Raw genomic sequence first — 26,093 nt, 5'->3', positions numbered from 1 at the left:
GTAGGTGGCTATCTAATGAAAGACAGAACTCTGTTATAGAAAAGCTGAATCTTAAGAATCAAAACCAAAAAGGCCCGGCAATAATTTCTCTACTGTTTAGTTCAACCTAGTTTTAAATGCTCTAAAACAGATAAAAAAAGTCAATCACCTTCACTGGGAGACCACTTTATTTTTATGGAGAAGTCATACACAGAAAAGTTCACCAATGGATCAATTTATACAGCTCAAAGTATTTCCTTGGTTTGACCTTTTTTTTTTTTTTTAAAGGTAATTGGGGTTAAGTGACTTGCCAAGGATCACGCAGCTAGTGAGTGTCAAGTGTTTGGTCTGAGGCCGGATTTGAAGGTCCTCCTGACTTCAGGGTTGGTGCTCTATCCACTGTACCTCATAGCTCCCCCCCACCCCCTGGGGCTGACCATTTTTTTACCTTTTTTTTTTTTTAACAAGAGAGAGAAAGAAAGAAAAAGGAGAGAAAAGGAGAGAAAGATTGAGGGAGAGAGAATAAAAGAATACCATCTCTCTTCTCACTACTGGGAGTTTTCCTAAAGTTCACTCACACACACAAAATCATTTTGCGCAGGAATTTCTGTACAATTCCATGCGTTCTTTTTTTTTAAAAATTATTTATTTATTTTTAGTTTTCAACATTCACTTCCACAACTTTTTGAGTTCCAAATTTTCACCCCATCTCCCCCCCTCCCCCCACCCCAAGATGGCATGCATTCTGAATATCCCTTCCCCTAGTCTGTCCTCTCTTCTATCTCTCTTCCCTTCTCTTATCCCCTTCCTCTTCTATTTTCCTGTAGAGCAGGATAGACTTCTGTACCCCATTTCCTGTATTTTTTATTTCCCAATAGCATGTGAAAACATTTTCTTTAAACATGTTTTTAAAACTTTAGGTTTCAAATTTTCTCTTCCTCCCTCCCCACCCACCCTCACTGAAAAGGCAAGCAACTCAATATAGGTTGTACATGTGCAGTTATGCAAAACATGGCCATAGTAGACATGTTGTGAAAAACTAACTCTATTTCCCTTAATCCTATCCTGCCCTCCCATTTATTCTATTCTTTCTTTTGACCCTGTCCCTCCTCAGAAGTATTTACTTCTGATTACCCCTTTCCCAATCTGCCCTCCTCTCTATCATCCCCCTGCTCTCTTGTCCCCTTCTCCCCCTATTTTCCTGTAGGGTAAGACAGATTTCCATACCCAATTGAATGTGTATGTTATTCCCTCCTTAAGCCAAATCCTATGAGAATAAGATTCACTCATTCCCTCTCACCTTCCCCCATTTCCCCTCCACTGTAAGAGACTTTTCTGTTTTTTTTTTTGTGAGATAATTTACCCCATTCTACCTCTCCCTTTCTTCTTCTCTGAGTATAATCCTCTCTCATCCCTTAATTTTATTCTCCAGATATGACCCCTTAATCTTCAACTCACCCTGTGCCCTCTATCTATCTACATATACATACATATAATTTTTTCCTCCAACTACCCTAATACTGACAAAGGTCTCATGAGTTATAAATATCATCTTTCCATGCAGGAATGTAAACAGTTCAATCTTAATAAGTCTCTTATGATTTCTCTTTCCTGTTTACCTCTTCATGTTCCACTTGAGTCCTGTATTTGAAAGTCAAATTTTCTATTCAGCTCTGGTCTTTTCATCAAGAATGCTTGAAAGTCCTCTATTTCACTGAATGACCATTTTTTCCCCTGAAGGATTATACTCAGTTTTGCTGGGTAGGTGATTCTTGGTTGTAATCCTATCTCCTTTGCCCTCCTGAATATTATATTCCATGCCCTGCGGTCCTTTAATGTAGAAGCTGCTAAATCTTGTGTTATCCTGATTGTGTTTCCACAGTACTTGAATTGTTTCCTTCTGGCAGCTTATATATTTTCTCCTTGACCTGGGAACTCTGGAATTTGGCTATAATACTCCTAGAAGTTTTCCTTTGGGGATCTCTTTCAGGAGGAGATCTGTGGATTCTTTCAATTTCTATTTTGCCCTCTGGTTCTAATATATCAGGGCAGTTTTCCTTGATAATTTCTTGAAAGATGATGTCTAGTCTCTTTTTTTGATCATGGCTTTCAGATAGTCTCCTGGATCTATTTTCCAGGTCAGTTGTTTTTCCAATGAGATATTTCACATTGTTTTCTAATTTTTCATTCTTTTGGATTTGTTTTACAGTGTCTTGATTTCTCATAAAGTCACTATCTTCCAATTGCTCTATTCCAAATTTTAAGGAAGTATTTTCTTCAGTAATCTTTTGGACTTCCTTTTCCATTTGGCCAATTTTTTTTTTAGGGCATTTTCTCCTCATTGGCTTTTTGGACCTCTTTTGCCATTTGGGTTAGGCTATTTTTTAAGGTGTTATTTTCTTCAGTATTTTTTGGGTCTCCTTTAGCAAGCTGTTGACTTGTTTTTCATGATTTTCTTGCATCACTCTCATTTCTCTTCCCAGTTTTTCCTCTACTTCCCTTACTTGCTTCTCAAAATCCCTTTTGAGCTCTTCCAAGGCCTGGGACTGATTCATATTTTTCTTGGAGGCTTTGGATGTAGGAGCTTTGACTTTGTTGTCTTCTTCTGGTTGTATATTTTGATCTTCTTTGTCACCAAAGTAAGACAATATAGTCTGACTCCTTTTGTGCTGCTTGCTCATGATCCTGGCCAATTACTTGAGTTTTAAACTCTTTGTTAAGGTAAGAGTCTGCTTCCAATGTGGAGAATGTACTGTCCCAAGCTTCAGGGGTTTGTACAGCTGTTTTCAGAGATACTTGTAGGAACCCGTAAATTTTCAGGTGGTATGATAAGGGGCGAGGTGTTTACTCCTTTCCTGGCCTGTGACCACAAGTACTCCTTTCTGTCCTGTAACTGTGAGGAAGGTTTTCTGTCCACAGCCACTACAAGCTCCACCAAGCCAGGGCTCCTCCTCACCCCAGCACTGCCGCCCAGAACTGTGGCCCAGATCCAAACACGGGCAAAGCAAGAGATTCCTGCCTCAGCACTGGCAAAGAGATCCCTGCAATCCCTCTCTGATCAGCCACTGGATTCCCCCTCAGTCTGCGGGCAGGAAGCTCAGGAGGCAGTTCCCGCCTCAGGCCATGCTTGGAGAATAGAGCTGAGACCACCACACTCTCTCAGCACCGCAGAAACAGACTTTTCCCACTGACCTTCTAAGTTGTCTTTGGCATTGGTGGATTGAAGAGTTTGGAAACCTCCACAGCTGCCAGAGATTCAGTCCTCTGAGGCCTGCTCCAGGTTTGCGGCGGCCTGCGCGCCCACGCCGCACTGTGCTCCCAGCCTGGCATGATACACCTTTCTGATCAATCATCTAGGTTGTCTTGGGCTGGAAATTTGTTTCACTGTCTTTTTGTGGGTTCTGCTGCTTCAGAATTTGTTTAGAGCCATTTTTTATGAGTATTTGGAGGGGTTTGGGGGAGAGCTTGAGCAAGTCACTGCTTTCATTCCTCCATCTTGGCTCCGCCCCCTAGAATTCAATTCCATGCATTCTTAAAGAGAATATATAGTGAACATAATCTGATCTTATTGTGATGACTCAGGGTCATTATGAAAGCCATTTATTGTACTCTAGTGAATTACAACTATACTATAAGGATATCTCTGAGTTTTACTCAGGGTGTAGCATATCTATATACGAAATGGCCCTGGTCTTCTGCGCTTTTTGAATTCTTATATCGAGTTCTTATAGTTTTTCTGCCTCTCCCCTCTGTCAGTTATTATTGCTTGCTACCATTAAGTGCTATTTCTAATCTGCTATGCACTAGTAAACTAAAAAACCAAACTTGCTACAACTCTGTATAAAGTAAGAGGCAACAGGCTCTGTTATGATTAAGGAATATTTGCTTTATTATCATTATTATTATCATTTTTGGTTATTTTAGGCAATGGGGTTAAGTGACTTGCCCAGGGTCACACAGCTAGTAAGTGTTATGTGTCTGAGGCCGGATTTGAACTCAGGTCCTCCTGAATCCAGGCCTGGTGCTCTACCCACTGCACCAGCTAGCTGCCCCATTATTTGCTTTATTATTAAAGCCTCCTTGCAAGCAAGGGCTACTTGTTATTTGAATTTCTGTTTTCTGCAATGCCAGAACAAAACATACAGGAAGCACTTAACGAATATTTGTTGACTACTGTTGAATGAATGGACATTGACATATATTGGCTACTCAAGAGAGACTTTCTGTGGGACAGACTTTTGGTTTTTTGTCTAGGCTCCAGATAGTTCAGGACCAGTGCCCTTCTACGTAAGTGAAGGATTCAGTTATCACACAGATAAATTAAATTCCAACATTTATTAAGTACCTATCATATGAGAGGCAGTGTAACTCTAGACAGAAGGTTGGCCTCAAAGTTAGGACAACCTGTGTTCAAGTCCCTCCCTGGACATATAAGTGGCAGAATAGCTATTGATCTACAGAGTAATTAGCTCACTAAAAGATTCCTACACTCATGTAATTAAGTGCCAATAGGTATTGGGGGCCTTTTACTTTTTTCCTGAAGGGTCAAACACATATCAAATCACTAATAGCCATTTTCTCTGAAATTATTGCAGGCAAAATTAGAACTGTCAAAGCTGAGTCATCTTGGTCCAACCCTCTCATTTTATTGATGAATAGGCTGCAACCTAGAGGCTAAAACTGATTTACTCCAGGTCAGAGAGCAAACTGGTAGCAAAGGTGGGGTTTGAACTTGGGTCTCTTCAGTATACTCGGGTCAGAGAATGCTCTATATTTCATCACTGGAGTTGGGGCACCAGAGGAAGACTGATGGATCTGGAGTTAAAAGACCCACTATGTGCTATGTAGCCCTGGGCAAGTCTTTCAGCCTCCCTAAATTTTGGATCTTCTTACCTGTACTATGAAAGGATTAGCCCAGATAATTCCATTGGTTCCCTTCAACTTTTAATATTTCCCTATACAATGTCTGCTATCACCAATGGCCACCTCTATGTGTGATCTGTAGCCACACAAACCAGGGCAGAGCATTGTCTTGCACCATATACTTTTATGTAAAATAAGAACAAACCTTAACACTAGATCCACTCTAAAGTTTGATCAGCAAACTTTGACAGAACCAAAGAGAAACCTCTGAAAATGATGCAAAAATAGACCCACTTTCCAGATTTAAGAAGTAATAAGAGAAATAAAGAGATTAGAAATGCCTAGAAACCATCTTGTCTGTGTCCACTTACTGTATTCCAAGTTCCTTTGTATCATAATCATTAACTAAGAAATGGAGTTCCCTGGACATAAATGGGACAAAGTCATACTTGTTCACACTCCTAGAACTTGATTTTCAACTTTTTGCCAATCAAAATCTTTGTGGTCCAATAACATTTAAAATTTTAAGTTATATTAATTCACCTAAATTTAAAGTCAATCACATAAAATTTATCTTGTTTTTTTTTTTAAAACACATTACTGAGTGTGATTATTGCTTTCATTTTTATAGAGGAAAGGTTTCTCAGAAGTTTGAGGGCTTAGCGCTCATTAAGTGATCAAAATGACACATCTATGAAATTAATCTTCTCTTTATAGACATTCTTAACCCAGGGATCATAGACTTCTTGAAAAAAAGAATTTTGATTGCTTTATATCAATAGAATTGGCTTCCTTCGTAATCCTATGTATTTTAATTTATGCATTTAAAAACTTTATTCTGAGAAGGGGTTTAGGCTACGTTTCATCAGACTGCCAAAGAGATTCATGACATGCAAAAAGTTAAAAACTCTTATTTTAAGGGATGGAAACTAGACAGATAAACCAATTTACATCAAGTTTTAATGGCCAGGGCATAAAATAACTCCTGGAGACCCACAACCTTGCCACTAAATGATGCATATTTTCTGATGCAACAGAAAAAAAGAAAAAAAAATCACCTCTTCACTGGTGAAATGAAATGTCCGTTGGCAAGAGGAGGGTGGTCATTAAATTAACACTGTTTGCCCATGTACACATTAGAGCTTTTACTAAGGAAAGGCCCAGGATCCATCCCCTTTACTCTGGCCACTGCCAAGGTCATCTGGCCAAATTATATCCAAATCACATACTTAAATGGTCATCCAATTGCTCAACTTTAGTAACATCTGTGTGTGCCTGTGCTGTTCACCTACCATGTGGCTACAATGAGTAATCAAATCCTACATATCACATTGAAAAGCACTCCCTTGAACTTTGACCTGACCTAGCAAGGGGCTGAATTCAATACTTCAAGTCCTTTCCTCATCAACCACATTTTACAAATGACATGACTAGAGACATAGGCATTCTACTTCTAAGAAAAGCAAAACAAACAAACAAACCCCAGATATGTGCATTTGACTAAGGCACCCTGCACCTTACCATATGTGTGAGTTTAACATTTATAGTTCATATCTTCTCTTTATAATTTGTCTGATTATTTCTCATTAATAATTTCAACATGTTAAAATTCCTATTTCATTGGAGTGTTTGTTGTACTGGTTTCTGCAATCACACAGTAAGTCTGATATCTTTAAAGTCATTCCTACCCTATGTACCTTAAATACAGATAAGGCAGATTGAACAAAGTCTTTTAGCCTAAGCATTGCAGCAATTTTATTTGAATTTAGCAGAATGAAAAAAAGTTCCTAAAGGCACTAAAAAAGACATTTTCAGATTTACTATTCAGTGAAAACAGGTCACAAATCAGAGCCCAGACACAAATCACTGTCTTACCAGAACCAACTAAAACCTCGGCAGTTTGTTCTAAATTCTTCATTAAAGTAAAAGCCTAGCCCAAATCATTATAAGAATTCAATCACAAATCTCCATAAGTCTCAACCGTAAGTCTCCATGTTGCTTTTTTCCAGCAAAACTGAAATCAATTAAAGCTGATCGTTACAAATAAGTCTTTTGAAAAATACAGCTTGCAGACAAAACTATCATTTCCCCCTACCCTTGTCCCTTCAACAACCCCCAAAATGAACAAAAGTCACACTCAATCTCAAAACTATAAAGGTGAAAATATTAAAATAAAGTCAGTACCTGCTAAATACCTGCTGTTCTGCTTTCCCTGTCTTGTACTCTCCTCCTACACTCTGGCAACGGAATGCCCTTCAAAACCATGGCTCACTGCTTTTGGTAAATGTTTTACGAGGCACTAAACAACCTTGTGTCCCACCCTCAGTACAAACACCATTGAGAGAACACAATATAATGGTCACAAAGATATCCATGTGATGTACAGTAATGTAAATGAAGGAACAGGGTCCTATTTCCACACTTCCCCCTTAAAAGAACTCGAATGAGGAAAAAAAGACAACAAAAATATACCAAGACAATAGAAATGTTCAATTTTTAATGAAAAAGATGATTATAAAGTTCTCGTTGCTCTAATCCCCAAGCAAGCCTGGGCAAGCCTAACTGAAAAAAAATGTGAAAGGGAAGAGTTAATAAAGCACAGTGTTTACAAATAAATCTGTACACACAGGCAACACCAGACAGCTGCAAATGTATGGCTGTGCTTTTGATATGGACATTTAGGAGGAAAAATTAAACCCAAATTATGGAAAATAAAACTGGAGAAGAAAAAAACCCCCAAAACCCTAAAACCAACAACCCACCTTCTGATAAACTGTCATCCTCGGTAAGGAACAGTAAGTTGTTGCCCTTTTCAGTATCCGTCAAGTTAGACACAGCTCAAAGCCAACTTCTCTAAACCAGTAGTGTTGCATTCCATTCAAGTTAACAATTACAAATGGAGAATAATTGAAAAGGACTGGTATTGGAGCACTCTAGGCTCCACCATGTCAGGTACCTAGAGGCTCTACCACAGCTACTGATGAGATAAAGGCAAGGATGCTCCAAGGAAATTCAGCGTGAAGTTGGAGAAACAACACCTGGAAATTATTAAATATTATCAAGTACTTATATGGGCAAGATAGACATGGCTCTCCAGGGTAGTAGGAGGAGGAAGGTTGGTGTGGCATTTCAAAGGGAGAAGAGTAAGGAAATTTATTCAATCTATCCATTCAAAGGTGGTAAGCTTCAGGTCCTCTTGAAAAGAAATGGGATGGAAACCTGTCTCACTCCTCTCTGCTTAAGCATGAACAAATATACACACAGGAAAACTAGAAAAATAAGACATGTTTCTCCAGTACCCTACTTGTACCCTAAAGAAAATACTGAATCTTTAGTATTTTGTGATAACATGCATGCAATTTTCAAAAATCTTTTTTGTTGTTCAGTCATTTTTTCAATCTTTTCAGACTCTTTGTGACCCATTTGGTCTTTTCTTGGCAAAGACACTGGAGTGATCTGTCATTCGATTCTCCAACTCATTTTACAGATGAGGAAACTGAAGCAAATAGGGTTAAGTTACTTGCCCAGAGTCACACAGCTAGCCACTGCCTGAACCTGTATTTGAACTCAGGTCTTCATGAATCCAGGCCCTGCACTCTTATCCACTGCACTACCTAGTCACCCTGTCTCTTCACTTACTGTAGAATGTCTTTTATTTGCAGTTTCCTCACTTTACTTTATCTTAGTAAAAGTACAAGCACAGAAGCCTTAGTTTTGTTTCTGCCCTCTCTGACTTGGAGCAAGTGAGCTTCTTTAAGATTTAATTTCTTACCTATTTGAGGTTGTCATGGGTAAATGACTTGATATCTCTGCTTCAAAGGGGCAGGATGAGAAGGCTTCCACCTTTCTTCCCCTTCTATCCAGTCAGTCATCTCTTTCTGCCTTGCCATTACCACCTCTGGCAACCTTCTGAAATCATCTCACCTCTACTTCTCTCTACAGTGACTGGCTCCTCCCTCTAGAGTTTGTCTCATCCTTTGGGTAACAACAAGAAAATGACAACTTTTGCAGTGTTTTACAATTTTTAAAGTGTTCTCAAATCTGTTTCATCCTCATAATGAATACTTCAAGGGAGAGCATTCTCATTCCCATTTTAGAGAAGAAGAAACTGAGTCACAGAGAAGTGAAATGACTTACAGAAGAGACATCATGAGGCAGTGGCAAAGTGAAAACTAGAATCTACTAAATTTGGGGGTGGGTCTTTGTATCTCCCAGCTACTATCCTTCCATTATTTAGCTATCTCTTCTGATGTACCATTCATAGTCCCCTGCTACATACACTTTAATATGTAGGTTATAATATGTATTATAAAATGAAGGCTTCACTAACTCCTAGATTTCTTTTTAGTTAGTTCCCTATAAATTCCTTCTCCATTAGTCATCTCCCTCTTAAACCTCTCCACTTACCACTCATTCAAATCTTCATCTTCCAATTCTTCTCTACTATCATCACCACTATTCAATTTCTTGTTCTTATTTTCAAGATGGTTTCTTCTACTCTTTTGCCATACAGACCCACCTTTCACATTTTCTCCTGCTCCCCAGAATAATGCAGGTGTGTCCTGCTTTAAGCAAACCCAATCCAAGTCAGCTCCTAACTCTTAAATAGGGTGTGTGCTGAATGCTTGCTTATAAATCAGTTGTTTATAACTTGAAACTAAATTTTCCCATAGGGACAAGTCCACAAAAGCCTATTTAGCCTATGCTGTACTATAATACTGTGCCAGGCACCGCGCAAATTGACAGCAATGCAAAGAAAGAAAAAAGGCAATCCCTGCTTGGGGAGTTCACAGTCCCATACAATGTGGGAGACAACACGCAAACAACGAGGTACGAAGAAGATGTGTACAGGATAAATTGGAGATAATTAACCAAGGGAAACCAAGAGCTTCAGGGCAGATCAGAGAAGGCTTCCTGGTAGAAGACTGGATTTTAGCTCTGACTTGAAGGAAGCCAAGAAAACCAGATGAGGACAGACAGCATGGGGGGCAGTCAGTGAAAATGCAAAGTATGTAGAGAGAGTGTTTCGTTTAAGGAACAACAAGGGGAACGGTGTTCCTGGATCACAGAGAATGTGGGGATAAGTAATGTGTAGACTGGAATGTTGGGGGGTGGGAATGGGAGCAGGTCAGGTTAGTAAAGTCTCTGAATGCCAGAGAATTTTATATTTCACCCTGGAAGTAGAGGGAATCACTGCTTTTTATGGAACCTAACCATCATTATATTAATGTACACACACACACTCTCTCTCTCTCTCTCTCTCTCTAGCTTCCAACTTATACACAAAAAAGTAAATACAAAGCATGAAATTCTGAGATGAAGTGAATGCTAACGATTGGGATTGGAGGAGGAGAAGGGTCAAGAAAAAGCTAAGGATAAGACATAGCATCTGGCTTATGTTTTTCAAGGAAGACAAGAGATATCTACTGTATAATCCATCCTGTTCTCTTTCCATCTTGGCAAGACTTAGCACAGCTTGTGCTTCCACCACTGAATCTCCGAGATCTCCGAATCCCTTCCACATACCATATACCTTGGAAGACGACATTAATAGCTCGTAGCTCATTTTATCACTATGATAATCTCTCTATATTCAACATTCATTCATTCAACAAAATAGTTGTTAAGCATCTACTAGGTGAAAGTCATTTGTATTCTTTCAAAGCTGTTTTCAGGCTCCACTTTTAAGAAGCTCTTCCTTTGACAAGAATGGACCAGACCACCCAACCCATTGTTTCTTTAAACAGAACTAAACATAAGAAGGAAAAAAAACCTGAACAAATAGCATGGGTATCCCATGTTCAGTGAATATCTCTATATCCTCATGGTCTGTTTGAACTCATTTTGGTCTTTAAAATTAAACATAATGCTTAGCCAGGTTCTATATACAACACCTAGTATGCTGTTAGTATTTATACGTTACATTACAGCATTATTGGTTAAAGGTTAGGTTTCTAGGGCAAGGATGTACCTTCTCTTGTGTTTGTACAATTTACCTATATTATACTGTTTTGCAATAACTGGTATTTAAGTAAATAATCAGGAGATATTTTGAAGAAAATAGTATATGTTATGTGCTGCTTGCTTTATTTGCTTCCAAATAACTTATTTGGAAGCACTAGAGAGGAACCATGATATATATGTGTGTGTGTATATATGTGTGTGTGTGTGTGTGTGTGTGTGTGTGTGTGTGTGTGTGTATACACACACACACACACACACACACACACACACACACAGTGGCCAGCACAGTGCTAGGCACCTAGCAAATACTTATGATTGAAACCTTATTTATCTTTCAAGATGTACTCAGATGTCACTTCTTTTATAATAATTTCCCTTATCACTTTTTTTTTAAAGGCAATTGGGGCTAAGTGACTTGCCCAGAGTCACACATCTAGGAAGTGTCAAGTGTTTGGTCTGAGGCCATATTTGAACTCAGATCCTCCTGACTCCAGGGCAAGTGCTCTCTATCCACTTCACCATCTAGCTGCTCCTCCCCTTAAAACCTTTGCACACCCAGTACCTGTTTGCACATCTCTTATGTATTCATGTTTGACTCTATATCACACTTATTGGTATGTATAGTCTAACTTCTCAAGTTCCTTGATGGCAGATAGAGCATATTTACTGAGCAGCAATAAAACACTGATCAAATACTATGGTTATTTTTACTACCATACTGAGGCAATCTGGTGCAACGGAAATAGGGTCAGATTTGGAGTCGGAGAATCTAGGTCTAAATCCATGCTTAGAAACTTACTACCTCTATAACCTAAGGTCCAGGGCAGCTAGGTGGCAGTGGATAGAGTGCCAGGACTGGAGTTGGGAAGATTCATCTTCACAAATTCAAATCCAGCCTCAGATACCTATTAGCTATATGACCTGTTTGCCTCAGTTGCCTCATCTGAGGAATGAGCTGGAGAAGGAAATGGCAAACCACTCCAGTATCTTTGCTAAGAAAACCCCAAATGGGGTCACAAAGAATCGGACGCAACTGAAAAACGACTTAAGGCCCAATATTCAACCCATCTGGATTCTCAGTTTCTTCAATAGCAAAATAAGGAGGTTGGATTGCAAGACCTTTAAGATCCCTTCAAGTGTTCTTAACCTTTTTGTGGTCACAGATTCCTCTGGCAGTCTGGTTAAACACATGGACACTTTCTCAAAATAGTGTTCTTAGATGCATAAAATACATAGGATTCTATACAAAACTAAGCTTAATTTACTGGACAATATAAATAACTATCATTTACTTCTTGAGAATGGCATGACTGGTAATTAAGAATCTATTAAATCTACTATGATTAAAAATGTTTTACATTAACAGTAAAACCCTGTTAAAATGACCTTGTTCCCTTATTTCCTCTCTCAAAATGCTCTCAAACCGAACACAAATAGAAGACTCAGACGACACACAAGAAATATAATACTGGCAGATACCTACCACCCTTTCCTGGTCCCTCTGTAGGAATCCTAGACCATAGTATATTCACAATGTCTGGAGTCATGCAGGTTCCCAGAAAAATCAAACATTCCTGAAAAGTCTGCCATTATGGTACTAGAGGAGTAGGGGCACCCAATATCCTGCATGGAGGGGTTGGGATGGAGAAAGGAGAAGCAGGGAGTGATTATACGGATTAGCCAGGATGGGGGCCATATTCAGGCTACATAGTCATACCTCACTCAGCATGATTAATTAGTTTAATAAAAACACGTTGAGAAAAATTATGTCACAGAAGGTGATGGAAGAGCAACAATATATCAAATGAGTAAAGGGCTGAATGATATTATAGTGGGATTTCACAACTTTATAATAAGGTTTGGTGAGAATGCATTAACAATGTTATTGCAAAATGACATTAGTTCAGGCAACTTATTTGGGCCCCATCGTAGGCACAGGTGCAGAAGATTAGCAGAGGATTAGCAGTTATTGAACGGGGGTAGCACCTGAACCTAAGAAGTACCTTAAGACCAGGGTGTGCCCTCTCTTGTCACAGAAATCTTTCTGGCAGAAATAGAGACCACATTCTAATTCCTGTTGTGATTCTTCTGCATCTTGAAGCCTTTGCTCTAATTCCTGTTTTCATTCTCTAGTTCTCCCACATCAGACTTTCTGACTCTGCCCCTTGTTCTTCCCTCCCCCAACTCCAGCTACAGGGCAGTCCTTGCCTGAAGTTCCAGTGCCCTTCAAGCTGAAGCTATTTTAGGGTTCCATTCCTGGGGTCTACTATATGTAGCATATGGTTTTACTTCCTTTGTCTGGTGTAGGCTACTAACGGTACCCAAAAATCTCTTTTGTGGACCTACAGAGCTCATGGCTCTAGCAGTTAATTATCAGATAAGGAATTCCTCTTGGTGAGGTTTATACCCTCCCTAAAGACAGACAGACAGACAGACATGGATTTGTTCTATGAAGTTTGGATTTAGTCAAAGGGCTGCAGTTGAGGACCTAGAGGGCCAAAAGTAGCCTCCAGGCTATAGGTTCCCCACCCATGGTGTAGAACCTTTCCTCTGAATCACTGGATACTCTGTGTGTGTGTGTGTGTGTGTGTGTGTGTGTGTGTGTGTGTGTGTGTGTGTGTGTGTGTGTGTGTGTGTCTGTCTGTCTTGTCTGTAGGGAGGGGATAAACTTCACCAAGAGGAATTCCTCATCTGATGATTAATTGCTTTTATTAAATCTTTTTATTAAGGGGATTTGTTCTGTGAAGTTTGGATTCAGTCAGAGGGCTGCACTTGAGGACCTAGAGGGCCACACGTGGCCTCAAAGCCGAAAGTTCTCCACCCCTGTGGAGAACCGCAATAAGATGAAATGAGGTGGGGCGACTTCATAAAATAACTGAAATTCATTTCATGTCCTTTGTGCTTGGGTCTTGCCTCTTTCTGCGTGCTAAATAAAACCTTGCCCCACTCCTCAAACGAGGGCAGATAATTTAGCATATAGGAAAGTAAAGTATTTGGAGAATGAGATCAAACAAGAGGGTTGATCTCAAGAGATAAGACAGAAAATGGAAGCAAGGAGAAGTAACTGGGGGGAAAAAAAGAGTAGCATGGCCTTATAAGAATTGTGTCAGAAGCCCAATTATGTCAGAAGCCCAGGAGTCAAAGGCAATCATGAATATTATAACAGAAAAGTGTTTTATTTAATTTTTTAGGTGGTGAAGATGCAAAAAATGAATCCCAAGCTTTGTTGTCAGCAATCTGAAATTCTCTAATACAGATTCCATTAGCATATAAGATGAAAGAAACATTCCTCAAACCCTAAAGTCTTTTCCCAAGAGACTATACAGTTAAATGGTTGTGGAGAGAAGAGTAGGCGGCCCAGTTACTCTCCGACTTCTCAAAAGTCAAGAGGTGCTATCATTCATTTCAAATCAGGTATGGCTTTCTCTCTTTGTTGGTAGGTGAAGTGTTTCTGGCCAAGTCCAAGAATAAAAGGAGAAATAAGTTTGATTGAGTTGGCTGACAATTGTTTTGACTTCAGAGTATACCACTGGAATGTACCCACACCACAAATACTGCAGGATATTGGGTGCCCCTACTCCTCTAGTACCATAATGGCAGACTTTTCAGGAATGTTTGATTTTTCTGGGAACCTGCATGATATAGTTACCTAATTTCTGGCTCTGCTGCTTGCGCTCTCTCTCTCTCTCTCTCTCATCTGTAGATCATGTGTTCTGCTAATAAATCAGCAATGAGCACTAAAGGTCTAAGTACAGTAAGAGGCACTAGGCATTTATGTCTCCATTATTATCAGCAATTAGACTTTGAGCAGACTCTCCCATGGATGCTTACTCAGTCTATGGACTAAGAAAACAGGCACGTCTGAAAACTCAATCTGTGACTTCTGGAGGAGTTCATAGTCATCATTAATAATTAAAAATCCACAGATTATTGATATTTCTTGAATGTTAATTTATCATTGGGAACATAGGGGAATTTCCCATTGAGTCTACCAACTCTTCCAACAGGAAACATCCCTAATATTATATTATAAATTATAAATATTATAAATTCTCTTAGCTCATGGAAAAAGGAAAGAGTTTTTCTTTCTTCCCTAAGCCAATATTTAATCTAATTTTAAAAAAGACACAAAGGGCCTATTCTATTAGGGAATCATCCTGGTGTACTGTCAAGAACTCAGAGTTGGGTTCAAGGCTTGCACAGACCCAATTCCTGCCAGTCCTGTCTTTTAGTACCCATGTGACCAATAGAGCCCCAGTATGAGGAGGCAAGATGAAGTAAACCAAAGAAGTGCAGTTGGGAGGGAAATAAAGAGATGAGTGGCCTGGGCACCCTCTTTTAAAAGGAGGACTTGGTGGGGCTCTGTGTTCCACCCTCCATTCAAAGGGGTCCCTGAAGCAGAGGGTACTGATGGGATCTTGTAGGACAATGAGTCTCCTGGGCATACGATGGGTGGGAAGTGATGAAGAAAAAAAAGCCCAGGCCAAGATCACAGAATCAAAAAATTAGGGCTGTTTGTGGTCATCTAGTCCAACTTTTTGAATAAGAAAACTGAAGCCCAGAAAAGTTAAGTGCCTTGTGACAATGGGCCAGTCTATTTCATCTCCCCCAGCTCAGATTCCTCACCTGGAGATAGAGACAGACATTCAGATAGACAGAAATAGACAGAAAGACAGATATAGATAGATAAATAGAAAGACAGATATAAACAAACTGACAGAGAGACAGATGGATACGCACAGAAAGACAGACAAAAAATAGAAAGACAGGCAGATGGATATAGATACAGACAGACCAAGATAGAGACACATAGAGATAGAAAAATAGAAAGACAGAGATAGAGGCAGCCAGGTGGCGCAGTAAATAGAGCACAGCCCTGAAGTCAGGAGGACCTGAGTTCAAAAAACACCTGATACTTACTAGCTGTGTGACCCTAGGCAAGTCACTTAACCCCAATTGCCTAAAAAAGAAAAAAAGAAATAGATTGGATAGATGGATAGATAGATAGATAGATATCTAGATAGATAGATAGATAGATACACAGATATCAAAGGTACTATCCTTTTTGTATATAAATAGTTTAGTTGCTGTAAAAGGCAGAAAAAAGAAAAAGAAAATGAATAAAATCTACTTGTAAAGAAATAGCCTCTCTAACAAAATGGTGAGAAGAGGCACAGATCACTCTGAGGGCCAGATGAGAAGTGCCACTCAGGTGAATATACTGAGAGATTCTGTTTGAAAGTAGAGCAATGGATAAAGGAGTGATGACTGCAGACGTTGTGGTCAATCAGTTTACTTACAGATGGGAGTTTGAAATTTGACAATTGACAAAATTCTACATCAAATATCTGTTTATGGACTAAAAGGTGATTATTTAAGGGCTGTTAGGCTACACCTGACAGAAAATGGATTTGAGCTGATATCAGAAGGTAAAGACAAGGCCCTGGCCGCCAGGATGATCAGGTTCTCAGAAGCCACCAGGGCAAGAGATAAGAAGCCAGCAGGAGAAGTTTTGAGAAAAGGTATAGCGTGAGATGAGCACAGGAAGAGTCCAGAGAAGCTTGGGACAAAAGACATAGCAAACCTCTAGCTGAGACAGCTGATCTTTCAGCTGTGATTGGAAGACCAGCCATTATTTTGCTGATTGGCTGGGGAAACACTGGAACAACTACTGGAACCTCATTGGTTGACTGCTCTGTGAAGACCTATTGGGACCGTAGCTGGAAAGCACTATCTATAGCTGAGAAGGGGGAGAGCTCTCAGGGTACCTATCTTCTTTCAAGTTTGAAAGGGAGAAATGAAATGGGAGTGGAGGGAAGAGGGGGGTGGGGCGGGGTAGGGAATAAGCTTTGCGTCTATTTTAATGGGAGCTCTGCTTTTCTATGAGAAAAGCTTTGGAGCTAATTAGACAAAGCAACATCCCCTGTTATTTTCAGATATGAGAAGGCTGGCACTTGTCTCCTGTCCCTGAAACGACGGAACATATTTTGGGAGTCATTTGTGCAGGCTGCCCTGCTGAAGGTGGCTATAAGCTAAAAGAACTTGTCACTGCTTCAATAGTTTAACAGTAAAAGATGAGTGGTTTGAGGACCCAAAGGGCAGCAGCTACCAGAAAAGTAGCTTCACAGGACATAAATTGTTCCTGAAGGGACAAAGGACATCAAAGCCTGAACCCCAAAGCTGTGAGCGTCCCTGGACACACAGATTTCTGCGGGAATGTGAGTTTCTCATTCATATGCCACCCTGCTAATTTCTATTAATAATGCGTTCATTTCCCCCCACAAACACTTTGTGCAGTGTGATGTAGGTTTATGAATGAACTATGGTGTTGTTTTTTAATTACTCCGCTTTTGCCTTCTGATGAAGTGTTGTGATTATACCTGCTTTTGCCATGTTAAGTAAATGTTTTATGTTTAAGGGTTAATAGTGACACAGTGAACCTTTTTGTATAAATGAGGAAGCATACCAGTATGGACCCCTGAGCTACAATGACAAGGATTATATCATCCCCTGGCCCCAGTCCCCTGCCCCACTCAACCCCACACAAGATTGCCTCCTAGAACGCGGAACAGATAGAGATGCCAGCCTGAGGACAGTTGGGGTGAACAAATGACCCCAGAGAGTCCTCTAGGCTGTGTTATATTATGATTTGCGGTTTTTGCAGTTCTATCATTTCAGTCACATAGCTATTAACTGTCTGAGGCTGTATTTGAACTCAGGTCTTCCTGATTCCAGGTCAGGTGCTCTATAAATATACTTGTATTACCTAACTCAGAGGACTGTTAGGAAAGAAAGGCACTAAGTGTAAGTCACTATCCTCAGTAATACCACTAATCTTTTCAGTTACCTTTGTGAGCAAAGGAGGGAGCTGTTCTCTTTGTGTTACTGTGAAACCTCTACCCTTTTCTGAGAATCAGGGGGTTAAAATGGGGAAGATATAAATATATCAAATTGTCCCTGGCTTCAGTAAGTTTATATATGACAAAAGAAGCTCAGAGAACATGTTTAAACCTGAAAATGAATGCAACTTTACAAAATTTAGCATTAAACATGTAATTTGATTTCCATCATGAGATGTTTTATGGGTGTTTTAGCTTTAAGGAATGCTTGACCTTGGAATCAAGTCATGTGAGTCTGAATTCCGGTTCCAAACCTGTCATACATACAGCTAGGAGAAGGATCAAGTCACTCAATCACCTTGAGCCTCAGTTTCCTCATCTGTAAAATGAGGATAACAATGCTAATCTCGCAGGATTGTTATGAGAAGGGAGCTTGGTCAATGTTAAATCAGTATGCACATATGAATTATTATATGGGAGATAACCTTTTTTTTTGTTTTCTATCAACAGAAACATTACCCTCCAATTTCCCCCAGAGTTCTCTTTTTAATTTGATGCTCTAGAAGGCTTTTGGGAAATGAACAAACTTGTTCCTAGCAGCTACTAGAATGGTGGCTGATTTGCTTTGGTCTGCTGATACATGCTTCTCACCCCAGAGTCCTTGTGGGACCTTCGGCCAGTCCCTTAACTCCCCCGAACTTTGATTCCCCACATATAAAATGAGAGCATTGGAGCAGTCAGCATTTCAGATTCCTCCCAGTTTTAGCTCTTGGATCCGGGGGGCCATGACCATTGGTTCAGCATTCCTCACTATGATGCAGCGGTCTAACGCTCCCGCTGTCTGCCAGGGACACTATTTCTCCTCTACACTATCTTTCGTGGTGATCTCATGCATTTCCAGGGTTCAGTTATAACTTCTACACAGATGACTCACAAATCTTTATAGCCAGATCTAACATCACTCCTGAGCTCCAGGCCCACATCCCTAACTACCTGCTAGACATTTCCACCTGGTAATCCTGTCAGGCAACTCAAACTGAACAAGAGCAAAGCAAAATTCATTAGTTTCCTCCATGAGTCTACTACTTCCTGCAAACTTCTATTATCTCTACCGAGGGCTAGCACTAGCAACCTTTAGTCACTCAGGGTAACTCTTCTCACTCCATCCCAATTTTATCTTATCATTTTCCAGGTTTGTAGTTTCAACAGTTACAGGACTTCACAAATCCATCCAATAGGGCCGCAGTCCTAGTTTGCCTATATCACCTCTGGTCTACACAATACTATAGCTTTATTCACATCTTAGTTAGGAATTAATAACTTTAATCAAGAAGTAGACAAACACATAAGTCAATCTAAATCCTGGTAAGCACCCTGGACTGACATTTTCTTTCTTGTCAGCACTGACAAGGAAGGGAAAATTGGAGCTTAAAGGTAGGTCTGGCTGGGTTGAGTGACTGTAGGACACGAAAGAGGAAACAGGAGGTGAAAAATGGGTTCAGGGAGGGCAGTTAAGAGGCAGGGGGCATAGAGTGCTTGCCAGGAAGGACTGAGTTTGAATCCTGCCTGACACTTACTAGCTATGTGACTACAGACAAGTCACTTAGGCCCTCTATGCCTAGGTTTCCTTATTTCTAAAATGAAGATGAGTCGCCCCTTCCTCTCAGGTGAAGATAAATGTAAGGTATTCTGCAAAGCTTTAAAGCACTATATAAATGCTAGAAGATTCCATGAAGAAAACAGCTTGCTTTGCAAGTCTGCATAGGGCCCTCCCACCAATCTGAGCTGGTGCTTGAGTGAAGACACCAGAACCAGTTCAGGAATCTTTATAGCTCAGCTTCTCCCAGTCTCTCCTAATCCCTGCATTTTAGCCTGTCTATCCCTGTCCCTCCCTCCAGCTAGCAGCTAGAGAAGGAATGAGGGAAGAGAAGGCAGCATGAAGGAGTCGAATGGAAATTGGGTTTGAAGGCAGAGGATCCGAGGTCAAATCCTGGCTCTGCCACTAAACTACCTGTGTAACTCTATGCAAGGCAACTATGTTCTCTGGGCTTTAGTATCTTTATCTGTTAAGTGAAGAGGCTGGACAGAAGCCAGGTCCCTTCCAGCTCTGTCCACAATCTCTATGAGATGGCCATAAGCCTCTCATCTCTGCCCTCTTGAGTATTAAATGCACAAAGATTATTCTCTGGATTTCCTTATTTTCAGGACTTCAAACATATTTCTGTGGTCTGCATGGAGAGAATGATGAAGTACAAAATACTGAGACTTTCTTAAATCATAGAGCCAAGACAGAACTCAGAGAGATTGGGTTCCAAAACCTAATCTCCGAAAGTAAATGTCTCAGGTGTTGCTAGGTGGTTTTGCTTAACAATTTTCTGGGAGTCTACTTGGAGTGGCTTGTTAGGAACCCTCTGTTCAGTCAGCAAAAGATCTCTCAAAGAGTCAAAACATGGAAATTAACAAATATCATGTTGTTCCTGCCTTCCTCTGTGGTGTCTCCAAACATACAAAGGACGGAATATACCAGGGAGTTGAAGCAAACAGGTCACTTCCTGTCTGGTCCATACCAACAGCAACAGGTATGTGCCCTCCAGATACTTTAAGTATAAAGAACATGGGATTCTGTCCCTCTGAACTACAGTTATCAGCCCTGGGTGACTTTTCAGAAAGGTGTTTGCCCTTCTAAGAGCTGGCTCAGGATTTCAGGGCAAGCTATAATGGCTAAGCATCAACAGCATCTTCTAGCCTCCTCTGGGTGTCCCTAGTTAGCTCAGCATTATGACCACTAGGCAACTCTGGACAGAAGGCTACCAATTTCTCTACTGCAGAGTAAATCTTAAATTTGATAAATGTCACAGCTTCTGTAATTCTCTCTTGCCTCTAGGATTTATAAAACAAACGAACAAAAACTTGGTATTTTAATTTCTTCACAATTTGGAGCCAACTTATCTTTCCAGCCAAAGTAGCCTACTGTGTCTCCCCCTTCTCTAAGGCCCTGCATGGGTCATCCCCCATATCTATACTTCTTCATCACCTCTATGTATATACCTTTGGAACCTCCAGCTTCCTTCAAGGTGACTAACATGCCATCTCTAACATGAGAGGACTTTCACAATCTCCTCCAGCTATTATTCGCTCACCCCCCTCCAAAAAAAGTTTTTCTTGTATTTTGTATTTGTCTTGTATCAACTTAATTAACACACGTACATGCTGATCTCCCAATAAATAGAATAAATAGAATTAGTCAACAAGCATTTATTAAGCACTTACTACGTGCCATGCATTGTGCTAAGTGCTGGAGATACAAAGAAAAAAACAAAACAAAACAACAACAAAAAAATGACCCTCGCCTCAGGAAGCTCACATCTAATAGGGAGAAGAAAACATACAAGTAATTGTATAGATACAAGATTTATATTATATACATGGAAGGTAATCACAGAGGGAATTATCAAAGGGGGGGAAGGGGCAGGAAAAGTTTCTTGCAGAAGGTGAAATTCGAGCAGTCATGAAGGAAGCCAGGGAATCTAGGAGGTAGAAGTGAGGAGGGGGAACATTCCAGAGCTGGTAGATGGCCAGTGAAAAAGCATATGGAGTGTCCTCTGGGAGGGACAACAAGAAGGCCAGTGTTGGTGAATCATAGCATAGATGGAGGGGAGCAAAGAATAAGAAGCCTGGAAAATAGCCAGTTCCTGACCTCATACTATACTACAAAGCAGTAACCATCAAAATTACTCAATACTACTAAAAAAGAGAGGTCGAACAATGAACTTGATTATATACACAACATATAGAAGCAAAAGAACATGACAGCACAATATTCAATAATCTAACGATCTGAACTACCGGAGTAAGGACTCAATTTTCTACAAACTGTTAGGAAATTGGGAATTAGTTTGGCAAAAATTAGGTTTAGACCAACACCTTGTAACATATTTCAAGATGAGTCACAAATGGACACATGACTTAGAGTAAACAGTAGCATCATAATTCAGTACAATTTCTAACATGCTCTACTACAAGCCCGCTCAATTTAACTCAATCCAACAAGTAATTTACTAAGCACTTACTTTATGCCAGCCCCAGACTAGGGACTATGGGAAATACAACGGTAACTTAAAACATGGTTCCTGCTCTCAGGGTGTTTACCATCTCATCGAAGGAGACAAAACATTTTGTACAAATGAAACAGATATGTAGGAGACCTTGCCTAGACTGCAAAGATTGATGGAATTTGAGTAATCCATACCTTTAGAAGTTTAGATTCTATTGTAGCTCTAGAACTCAAGTACCACACTTTTGGTTTCCTCATTTGTAAAACAAGGGAATTGGAACTGAATACCTCTAAGAGTCTTTCTACTTTAAATCATATGGCCCTATGAAATGCTTATTAAGTGGCAGCCACCAGCCACATTGCTATTTTGGGGCTCTGGTTTCCTCGTTTCTATGGTAGTCAAGAGGCTTCCTTCAGCTTGAGTATGAAAGGATGATGATGTGCGTGTTTATTTTTTGAGCCCTAAAGAAGTCTAACCATGGGGCAGCTAGGTGGCACAGTGGATGGAGCTCCAGCCCTGGAGTCAGGAGAACCTGAGTTCAAATCCGACCTTGGACACATGATACTCACTTGCTATATGACCCTAGGCAAATCACTTAACCCCACTGCCTCACCAAAACAAACAACAACAATAACAACAAAAGAAGTCTAACCATCCCCTCTCACACTGTTGACATCAGCTAGAACTTACTAAATAACTATGTATGGCTCAGAAATGTTTCATTTCTTTCTCTAGCAAATCTTTCTTTTGCTGGAGCTGTAGAATCTTCCTCCAACAACTCCCCCTTGTCCTTCCCTTTGGGTTGCCAGAATTCGAGACAGACTTTTCAATGAGAAACTCCCTGCCCCCCTCCCCCCAACCATAAGAAGATTCTAGGTCTGGTGAAAAGAAGTGTTGGGTCATTTTCAATGAATCTTTTGGAATTTGATCCCTGAAACTCAGTTTTGACTCGGGCAAAGTTAGGGACAGCATTACAAATGGTGACAAATTAAAATCGCTCTTGTGAACTTACAGTTAAAGACTGTGGCTGAACAAAAGCACCTCAGCTTTTGCCCATGGGATATTTTCTACAACACAGAAGATGACTGCATAATGCATTAAGGTTCTGCTGTATTCAATTCGATAAGATTTTATTAACGGCCTATTATGCGCCAGCTATAATGCTAAGTACCAGGAATACAAAGACACAAAAAACAAAACTTGGCTCTTAAGGAGCTAACACTCCCCTGGGGATTGGAATCACCAAAATAGCCCGTGGGTCCAACCGCTGGCTACGGGGTCAGGCGACCTCCTCAAGGAGAGCTAGCCTCCTAATCTCCGTTAATTTACATATCAGGTTAGTTTCCACAATAGTCTTTGGGAGGGGGAGTAAAGCACAGTATCAACCGGTCCTCCAACCCACCTCCCCCGACAAATTATAGGTAATTAAAATAAAGGAAGCAGAGGAAAAGAATGGGAACATTTTTGTTAACCTAACTAGATTTACATTGCTTAAAAATCTGAGCAAAATCTAAGCTGACTTTGTCTTTTTTTTTTACAGTATTTGCAGGAGCTTCTTGTGTGAGTTCAGCAAGTGCAATAACAATTCTAACACCACTTGTAGGACCAGGGTTTAAAGAAATATGGCAAGTGTCTCTCATGGGGAGAGGGAGGGACAAATCTCTTAATTTTAGGATTAGTCTCTACGAAATAGAACCCCCATACAAAGTTATGTGGAGAAATTTAAAAGTTGTATGTATTTCAGATCCATTTAATTTGAGCAAACTGGAAAGATGCAAAGACCATAAGATTTTTGTCACCCTTATTGTTTCTTGATTACTGTCCACCCCCACCCCCCACCCCCAGCCAAATCCCTCAAATAAGCAGCCCTTTACAAGGTCTTTCCCATCCATTCATCAAGAACATTCAAAACTCTCTGGAGGATTTAATATAGAAATCCCCCTTTCCCCCTTTTTTGAAGGCAATCAGGGTTAAGTGACTTGCCCAGGGTCACACAGCTAGTATTGTCTGCAACCAAATTTGAACTCAGGTCCTCCTGACTCCGGGGCTGGTGCTCTCTCCACTGCTTCACCTACCTGCCTCAAAATAAGCCCTTTCAATGACCCTCGGATAACAAACATCAGATGAGATGTAATACAGGGAGATATATACTCACCAAAAATATTTGCCTCTGAGATAGAGGAGATCCTGGGCAGAGTGAGGATCAAGCAGGGAGCCTCTGTGAATAGTAGGTTCCTCCAGATGCTCCTGTGGGGGGGGGATAGCATTATGTTGATTGCATCAAATTTTGCAGAGCTTCAAGGTAGACATCTGCAATTGCTCAAAGAATGTCAATTGCCCAGATTTCAACCTGCATCTGAACGAACCACCATAGCTTTTCCAGCAGTACATCTATCAACAAAGATTGAACAGTGAGGTGGGCCTAGAGTTGAAAAAGGAGGTGAGCAGGCTGGGTTGCTTTCAGGAAATTGTAAAGTACTTTTGCTGACCCCAAACTTTCAGTAACTGTGAGAGTACATTTTGTTTTCCCTATATAAACACTTCACTAGTTGAGGTATGGTAGCTTGCAAAGAAATAAAAGTGAACATTACAAATAGGCAATGGAAAGAGTAAAGGCATGTTGGGGGTGAGCAGGCCTCAGCACATAACCAAAGATGAACACTCTAGAAAAAAGGAGAGTCAAGTATGTCATTAAAGAGCTGTGGGACAAAAAGAGAAGATGGCCTGTTCACATGGCTGCAACAAGGATGACCAGTGGACAGCTAGCATGCTACATTGATACTCTGAAGATTGTCCTGGGAAGTGACAGAAGAACTCCAACACTGAGTGGGGCTGTAGTGTAGAAATTTTGGAAGATGGATGAGAGTCTGACAAGATGGACAGGTATGAATGGATTATAATCTGCATCCCTGAAGGTAATTCCCAAATCAGTGAGGTCATAAGTCCATGTAACTGTGTGGCTTGCTCTTTTGTGATATTTCATCCACAGCTACGTTCAAAGACAATTGATGTGACTGAGACTATGTGATACCTAGAGAATAAGCACATCACAGAAAGCCCTCCTGGGGCACAAAACATATAGAGCAGATAAAAAGATGAATTAATAACCTCCATGACCACTAAACAATATTCTGTAGAAGGAGAAGGAAGACTTGGATTTAGATGCTAGGGTCTTGCCCTGTTTTGTGTGATGATGTCATTCCTTGGTTTTACATGGAACTGTACAGTTTCTAGAACTTTTGCCCCAGACTAGACATTTTCCAGATCCCATGCAGACCACTCTAGCTCTTCCCTTAGACCTTCCATTGCGCTCCACTGGTTTTAGTTCCTGGCGCTTGAATCCCAGTTCTAAACATTCAGAAGGACCCAAGACAACTAATCTCAAAAAGACTCCATTAATTCAAGAATCACCTAAAATACATTTTCTCTGAATAAAGACTTCTGCTCTTCTTTCTTAAATTTGTATATAGCTCTTGTGGACCAGAATGACAACTTCCAACAGGAAAAGGATATTGATTTCATTTTGTTTAAGTCTCTACCTGGTGAAATCAAAACTCATAAAGATCATTAAAACCACATTCATTTGCAGACTGCCAGAGAAATAAATTTCAGAAAAATTTTGATGATTTTGTGGCCACCAGATATAGGAGAACAATTGTACAGTGGCATTTAAGTGTAAGGGTGGGATTGATTGAGTGATTAATTCAATTAAGTCATCCCACCCACTTAAAGTAAGAAATAAAATGCCCAATTTGAGTCATATACTTTAGACTAAGTAGGAATTGGATTTTCCTGGAGGGAACAGTATTTTGATAGATCAAGGACGGTTGATCACACAGTGTTCAAAAAAGATGTGAATGTGCATAGGGCACTGGCCCTGAACTCTGGAGGACCTGAGTTCAAATATGACCTCAGACACATAACACTAGCTGTGTGACCCTAGGCAAGTCACTTAACCCCACTGCTTAGCCCTCCCAAAAAAATGTTAAAAAAAAATTTTGTGAATGGAGTCATTTAAGAGGTTTGAGTTAAACTTGACACTAAGGAGGGAGGTGAAACTCAGGTGGGGAGAAAAATTGACCTTGGCTAAACCTTCCCTCCCCTTCCCCTTTGGCAACTAGGGAACCTTGTGAGTTTCTATGGTTCCAAAAGTCATTGGACTTCTCCATCTTCCCATCAGCATCCCTGGGTCACAATACTCCTAAGGGGAACCAACCAGATTAAAACATAACTGGGAGATATTTAACAAAATAAATCAAACTGGGGCAGCTGGGTGGTGCTGTATGTAGCATAGAGCACTGGCCCTGGAGTCAGGAGGACCTGAGTTCAAATCCAGCCTCAGACCAGACCAGACACTTGATACTTACTAGCTGTGTGACCATGGGCAAATCAC

General features: G+C 40.4%; 1 protein-coding gene across 9 annotated transcripts in view; it reads right to left on the bottom strand.

The window, feature by feature from the left end:
• The window catches only part of RBM47 (RNA binding motif protein 47), a 157,242-nt gene that overhangs the window by 68,141 nt on the left and 63,008 nt on the right, over positions 1-26,093 (bottom strand). For 5 of the 9 annotated variants that reach the window (XM_020991210.2, XM_078148936.1, XM_020991228.2 and 2 more), the window contains one exon: positions 23,856-23,947. The exons of 3 other annotated variants lie outside the window; for them this stretch is intronic. The gene's annotated coding sequence lies outside the window, so the exon portion shown is untranslated. Of the gene's footprint in view, positions 1-7,026; positions 7,116-23,855; positions 23,948-26,093 lie in introns of those variants that run through there. One more of the 9 variants, XM_020991237.2, reaches the window with a different exon arrangement.

This window comes from Phascolarctos cinereus, unplaced genomic scaffold (assembly GCF_003287225.1).
Source record: "Phascolarctos cinereus isolate Bilbo 61053 unplaced genomic scaffold, phaCin_HiC Scaffold_9;HRSCAF=440, whole genome shotgun sequence".
In the NCBI taxonomy this organism is placed as follows: Eukaryota; Metazoa; Chordata; class Mammalia; order Diprotodontia; family Phascolarctidae; genus Phascolarctos; species Phascolarctos cinereus.
The sequence above is the reverse complement of the archived record's forward strand: the minus strand, read 5'-3'. Positions and strand labels throughout refer to the sequence as shown.